Genomic DNA, 7,041 nt, shown 5'->3' with positions numbered 1-7,041 from the left:
CTGCTGAACAGGGGCTATGATCATAAGAAATCTACATTAGCATTTTTTCCACTGGGGAGTTTGCAGCATAACAACTCTTCCCAGTAGAGGAGAATGTCATTATTGGTTCCAGTAGAAAAGAAGCTGACAAAGGACTGCTCGAGGAAGAAAGGAAAGCGAAAAAAAAAAAAAATTATTTACACAAAAAATCCATCAAGGAGCACAAAAAAAATCCTCTTTAAAGTCACATAGTCTTAAGCCACTGATTTCAGAATGGAAACAGAAGCATTAAAAACTAAATGATATTCTAAAAATTAAGCACCATGCACTTGGCAAAAAGAAATGGAAAGAGAGAGAGAATATAAATAATACACAAAAAGATGCTAAGATCAACAAACAGAAAGCCACATCTAAGCTATATTTATTGGCATTTGTTTTTCTTTTAAAAACATACAATTGCTCTTTTATCATAAGCACTTCATTTTTAATCCATTTGAATACTCTCATCCAAGCTATATCTTGAGAGTTTGTTGTGTGTACGCCAGTTTTCATATAAATGAGAAACGATTATTTAGCTTTTAAATAAAACATGCAAAACTCAGAAAAACCTGCAGAGATAGTTTGTGCATTTTAATTGAATGACTGCTGGAAAAAAACTGTTATTTTTATCACACTGCATCTTAATAGAGCCTCTGGATTAAATACTAATTAATTTGCCACCAAAGCTTGCCGTTAATCAGTTGCATGTCAGCATACATTCCGATTGACATTTAAATTATAAAGTATAGTGGGATTATCTCCACTCTTGCAAATTACCTCTTTATAAAAGTCAAAGTAAACATGATATGCACACTGGAGGTATCATTAGTCTCCTTTTTGCTCTTTGTGTGGTTCTTTGGATTATAGCTTGTCATCTTAGCTTGCCCCAGTCTAGATGATCTCAAGTAACAAGGGTCACTTGACAAGGGTCACGGAAATCTTCCAAGACACACACTCTGAATGACAAACCTTACTAACACGTTGTTACTTTAGGTTAATGCATAACCAACTATGCTTCTAAGACTTGGAAGCTCTTTTCATAGCACGTGTCTATTGGCATCATCCCTGACCACCGTGTTCTTCATTCATGCCTTGAAGCATGATAGGAATGACAGTCCATTTGGGAGATGTGTAAGAACAAGTCAGATTATATGATGCGAGTATAATATGACAGATTTCCATCAACCAAGGAGAACAGCAAAACAAGATGGGCAAATGCAAAGGATAGATGAAAAGAATTGTATACCATCACAAGTATGTCTTGTATCCTGTAACCAATGCCAACCCTTACTGTACCTTGTAGATCTGGCTGCCTCTTTCACTCCTTAAGGGAAACATATGTTTCAAAAAATCTGTTTCAAAAACATATGTTTCAAAAAATTCCTTTCAATAAAAAATGTATACCTAAGCTGTGTCCAGAATTCAGCCTCTGCAGCTTGGAAGGCTATGGAAAATCACTGTTTTCTTTAAATAAATAAATCAGATGGTTGAAAAGAAGGGATTCTGCTGTTGGGAGAAAAGTAGTTTTTAGACTTGTCATTTTAAGATGACTCTCCCTTTTTATAGGTATTACAGTTGTAGTGGGAGCCTCTAAGTAGCATAGACTCAGGAGAGAGCCTATTTCAGTGAATTAGGGCTAGGCAAACTGGTCCTTTACACACACAGAAACTACCAAGTGAGACATTATGTGCAGCATACACATCATCATATGTGACAGCCTGGGCCCATTAATGCTGCAGAGCTCAGACAGTCATGTGTGATGTAGATGAAGAGAGCCTTCAGAGCAATCTTCTAAATTGGTCACAACAGAAGAGAAAGAAAGCTCTGATTTTCACTGAGATTGAAGGACCCCAGAGGTCTCACACTGTGTATATTTAAAGGAAGGAATATGGAAGTCTCATAAGATGTGAGTTGAATTTTAAAGCCTTGTCTAGTCCTACTTTTCTGGCACAATTAAGAAAACACAATTGTGCCTGCAATGGATAGCAATATAAACTCACCAAACAAAGGACAAACCATGCTGCGTTCCAGTTGCACAGAATCAACCAACTACCGAGAGCACACTTTGGGCTGGGATTCTCCTTTTCCCTCGCCTTTCCTTCCTTCCTCACTGCTCAGGAGAGAGAAGTTATTGTCCCTATAGAAGGGCGGGAGAGTGGGATAGTTACCAAGGAAACGGGCTTAATTTTACAGAGATTTGGAAACCCAAACCGGCTGGAGATGGGAAATTTGAGGATACTCCCCCAGAAAACATTTGAAAATTAGATGCAATCTGGCAAAAATTAAAGGACAAAGTTAACTCTTACTTCTCTCCTTCCCTTAGACTGTATTTCATTTGGTGTATTTACTCTTAGTTTTTACATTTCCCTCGGTCTTAACCAAGTGCATTTTAAGGCTAAACCTAACATCTGAAAAGCAAATGCTGGTGTATCTCCTAAGCCTAGAAAACAGATCATTCTTCTCTATGTGGTCTTAGAAAAGGCCATATGTGCCATTGGATGTATGCAAGAGACACCAATTTCTATCAGGTTAAATCAACGGGAGTCTCCATGCAACCAAGGTCAGAATTTTGTCCAAAAGCTGCAACTCAGGTGGGATTTTGCCATATAGGAATGCCACGGATTACCTGGAGAACAGCTATAAAATCATTTAAAAGATTCAGAGATAGTTCCTCAGCCAGAGACAGCTTACTTAATGTATACTAAGCTAATTTGTGCCAGTTGCATTACAGAGGAAGTTACATTGCATGTCCCAATCCTGCTCTCGGACAAATGCCTAAGGCTAAAAGCAATTGAAGCTGGAGTTTCGTGTGTGCATCTCTGGGTAGACTTCAGCCTGTCCAGAGGGCAGAAGAAAGATTCCATTGCTTTCCTCTTGTATTTATAGCGCAGGCACTTCTTGCAGACCTATAAATGTTCCTCATATTTATAGTTTGGTTTGTAAAAAAGCAATAATAAAACCTGGTCAGAACAATGATTAATGGACATGAATAACCTGCACTTCCCTAGCTTAATATTTTCCCCCATATAATCAAAAGTATTTTTTTTTATGTTTTGAGGAAATTGGGAAAACTGGTTGGGTAACTGCTGTCTGAGAGGAAATCTTCCATGCTGGGTTCCTGAACAGTTTCATAGAAATCATGCTACTATTATACAGGTCAGGTAGAAGCACAAGAGCTCTCTTTCACAACAGGTTTGGAAGTTAAAAGACCTCGCAGAAATAACAAACATGACACACATGCACTGCAAATTAATTTGGGATTTTTTCCCCCTACAGTTATAATTGTGCTTAAAATAAACCTTTGCAAAATTTCCTGGTTTCTTTGGTAACACATTAGAAAGGATGAAAAAAAACTGAAGTTACTTAAAGACAAGAGAGTTACTGATATGAAAGTCAAGAAATGGACTCTGCACAATCCCCCCGATAGGATTCATCAGCTCTGGGTGACTTAGATGGTAGCACGTGTCTATTAGTGCTGGTTGGCATGCTCACATAGCTTTGGTCACCACACCCCATGTGATGCCTGACTGTTCATGAGATAAGACTAGGCACTTCTTTGGACATTCAGTTGCTTCTTACCATTTTGTCTTGTCCGTTGCCTAAAGAAGCCTCTAAAGAATAAGGAAAGTTGGGCAGGCAGCGTGAAAATATAATGTCCATCTCAAAGAACTCAACTAATTAATCTTCATTTCTCCTTCAAGCGGCCTCTGTGTATTCCCATGTCCTGAGTGGATTGGCAGGTTTCCCAAGGGGACTGGTAACATCATGAAGAAATGCGGGACAAGGAGTACACATTGAAAATTGATTGCAAAATCACTTAATCCATTCGAGCACTGGGTCTGGATGAAAGGTCTAGCTGTGACTAGAGCCCCCAAACAGCAGTTGTGCTAATTTTTGTGACTGAAATTTGTTTGAGGCAGGTCAATGAAACTACCATGTTACCAGCAGAATGGGATTTTATCCCTTGAGGAATGGGGAAAACACCTAATCTGTAAATTTCTAGGATCTGGATAATGATGGGCAGGATAACACATTACCCATTTATTCTCTTCACATGAGACAAATGGTTTTGGTGGATCTCTAAGCTCCTGGTCCTATCTAAATAGTAATCTAGTAAGCTCCCTTACATATGAAATATGTAATTTAGCTTGCATAGCATAAGGCACAGGAACGTACTTTATGAGTTTATGGATTCATTCATGCAGAATTCTGTGACTACATAAAGAAAAATGTAGTGAAGACAAAGATTTTTTTTTCCTTGTGAAAGACTAAGTAGGAGCTCAAACGTAAGTTCATGCAATGCACTTACCTTACCAACATAAATTACAAATAGAAAAGCTTTAATGGATAAATGGAATAAAGAATATTCTCTCTTCAGTTCAACTGGGTCTTTTGTTAAAGCTCGGAAACCTAAAAGAAGGCCTCAGGTAGGAACTGGAACTTTAAAAGGTGGATAATGTTATTAAGACTGTTTAAGAATGTACTAACCGTTTCATGAGCAAACACTGATCTATAATCAAGACAGAAGAAAATGTGACTATAGCTGAAAGATAGACCTTAATCAAAGAGCTAGAGATAAACCTGACATTTTAAGATGGAGTAAATATTAAAGTATAGATTGGATTGAAGCTGTTACAGGGGCTATACGATTCTTATCCACCCACATCATAAACCTTTTTCATTTTAAAATAGAACATTTTCTAGTGAATTCCTCTCTTGATTCTGTAAGATGTTCTGAACCATACCAGCAAAGGATAATGCTATGTCTGTTATAAACTAATCACCTGCAACTTGAGATAAAAAGATTTCTACTCTGGATGTTATTCTCCACAATCCTGTTGATTCAACCAGCTCTGAACAGTGGCAAAATCTTGCATATTACAACCAAAAAGTAAACTCAGTCTATAAACTGTTGCTATTTGAGCCAAGCTGACACAGCCGTCTCAAAGCTGTGCTGTTTTATCTTCTCTATGATTTTCTGTAATACAAGGCTAGGAGGAAAGATGTAAAGAAATATCTGTCTCCAGGATATGAGTTGGGGGTTGGATGAGAAAATGAATGCTTTTTTCTTCCTGCCCTCAAAGAAACCTTGGACATTTTGTGTTCTACTTTGTTGTAAAAAAAAGGCCTACCTTCTAGTGGCTCCAGCAAATAAAAATATCCTGTCTACAGTTTCCTAAATTGTGACTCTTCTCCAGAAGATTTATTATCACTAGATATACATTGTACAGGACACATCATTCCAATAACTTCCTTTCAAGCCTGAAAAGTAGAGGAGTTTGCCTCACCATTACATTTTCTATAAAACACTGTGGTGGTCAAATCTATAGCTACAGCACTGACGTGGTGTCTAAGATGATGCAAGTACACTGTGACACTAGCAGCTCGGCACTCTGACATCTGGAGTGTTTCTGAATCTGGAAGTAGAAAGGAACTGAAGAAACAAGAGTCCCAGGTTTCCTCTTATAGCAGAAGATAGGGTAAGTTTATACCTTATAGAGCAGCAGTGGGCAAAATACAGACTGTGGGCTGGATCCAGACTGTGGGCTGGATTGTGTCCAGCCTGTGCCGGGTGTCTCAGTCGCACCCAACCCAGGCATAGGGGGCAGCCTGGATTAATGGTCCGTGCAGCCAGTTCCACTGCCCCCGGGTGCGTGGTGGAACAGGGGTGGCGCAGCAGCCGGGCTCAGCTTCCTAGTGACCATTGCCAGTCCACCCCACACTAACCATTGAGGGTGCTGAATGGAGCGGGCAGGTGGGGTTTCCATGGAGATTGGCCCTGGACTCCTGTGGGCAGGATGCATTTGGTTGGGTGAATGGGATGGGGCCACAGGTGGGTGGGGAGCAGCCTCTGTGAGCAGGATGTGTGGGCAGGGCCAGGGTTGAGGGGCAGTGACAGCACAGGGCTGGGGGCTGTGGCAGAGCTGCGATCCACCCCCTGCACGTCCCTGTGATGGGTGCCAGTTCTGCGGGCAGGGACCTGCAGGAAGCAGATCACAGCTCTGGCTCCAGGCCCCATGCTGTCACCACCCCACAAGTCTGGTCCTGCCTACCTGTCCAACTCCCAGATGCCACTCGCTGCCTGCCCACAACCCCAGCCCATGCACCTGACCAAGCATAACCTTCCTGCAGAGGTCCTGGGCCAGTCTCCATGAAGACCCTGCCCACCCACTCTGTCTAGCACCCCCGTTGGTGGGTGCAGACAGGCCAAGGCCAGATAGGATCAGCTGCCCCCTGCCCTTTCCACTGCTGTGCCAGCACCTCTCCCCCTCCTTCCCAGCACTCAACAGCTCACTGAAACTCCTTAAGTGGCCCTCCAGCCCAAAAAATTGCTCACCCCTGTTACAGATGGACTAAATTAAAGATGCATAAGCTTTCATCAGCAGCTGCTTGCTTCATTCATTGCCAAGAAGGCACTGCCTCATATGAAGCACCTGAGGAAGTAAGATGCTTTTATGAATGCATCTCTGATGTAGTTAGTCTGTAAAATGCAAACAAACCTTACTTCCTGCCTAATTGAAGACTAACATGGCTAAGCACTTCTCTCTTTCCTCTTATACCCACACCCTGAGAATGGAATGGAAGGAGAGCTGGAAGGGGGACCTGCACAGGCATGGCTAACTGGGGTCCATCATCAAAGCTGCACTTTGCTGGTGCATCCCACCTTGCGCATGTGTAGCAATATACAGAGGCTGATGGAAGGAGAATAAGACTGACAAAAAAGTTGGGGGCGGGGGGGGAGATCAGATGATATTGGGTAAACAGAAACAAGGCATTGGCTTTAGCTTTCTATATTCAGGCTAGCTCTTAATATACATTTATTGAATAATTATTCCTTATAAATACACTCATTGGAGGAAGCCACACAAAAGTAGCTGTCATCCATTTTCACCTGTAATAACAATAATTCAAATTGTCTCATATCAGATTAGAAGGAAACACCCTGAGAAGACACAAGAGAGCATGGAGGCAGAAAGGCCTGTGTGATTTAAATGGACTTAAGTAATTCCTTATTTTGAATGC

This window comes from Alligator sinensis, unplaced genomic scaffold (genome assembly GCF_000455745.1).
Source record: "Alligator sinensis unplaced genomic scaffold, ASM45574v1 scaffold349_1, whole genome shotgun sequence".
NCBI lineage: Eukaryota > Metazoa > Chordata > Crocodylia > Alligatoridae > Alligator > Alligator sinensis.
Note: the sequence above shows the minus strand (reverse complement) of the source record.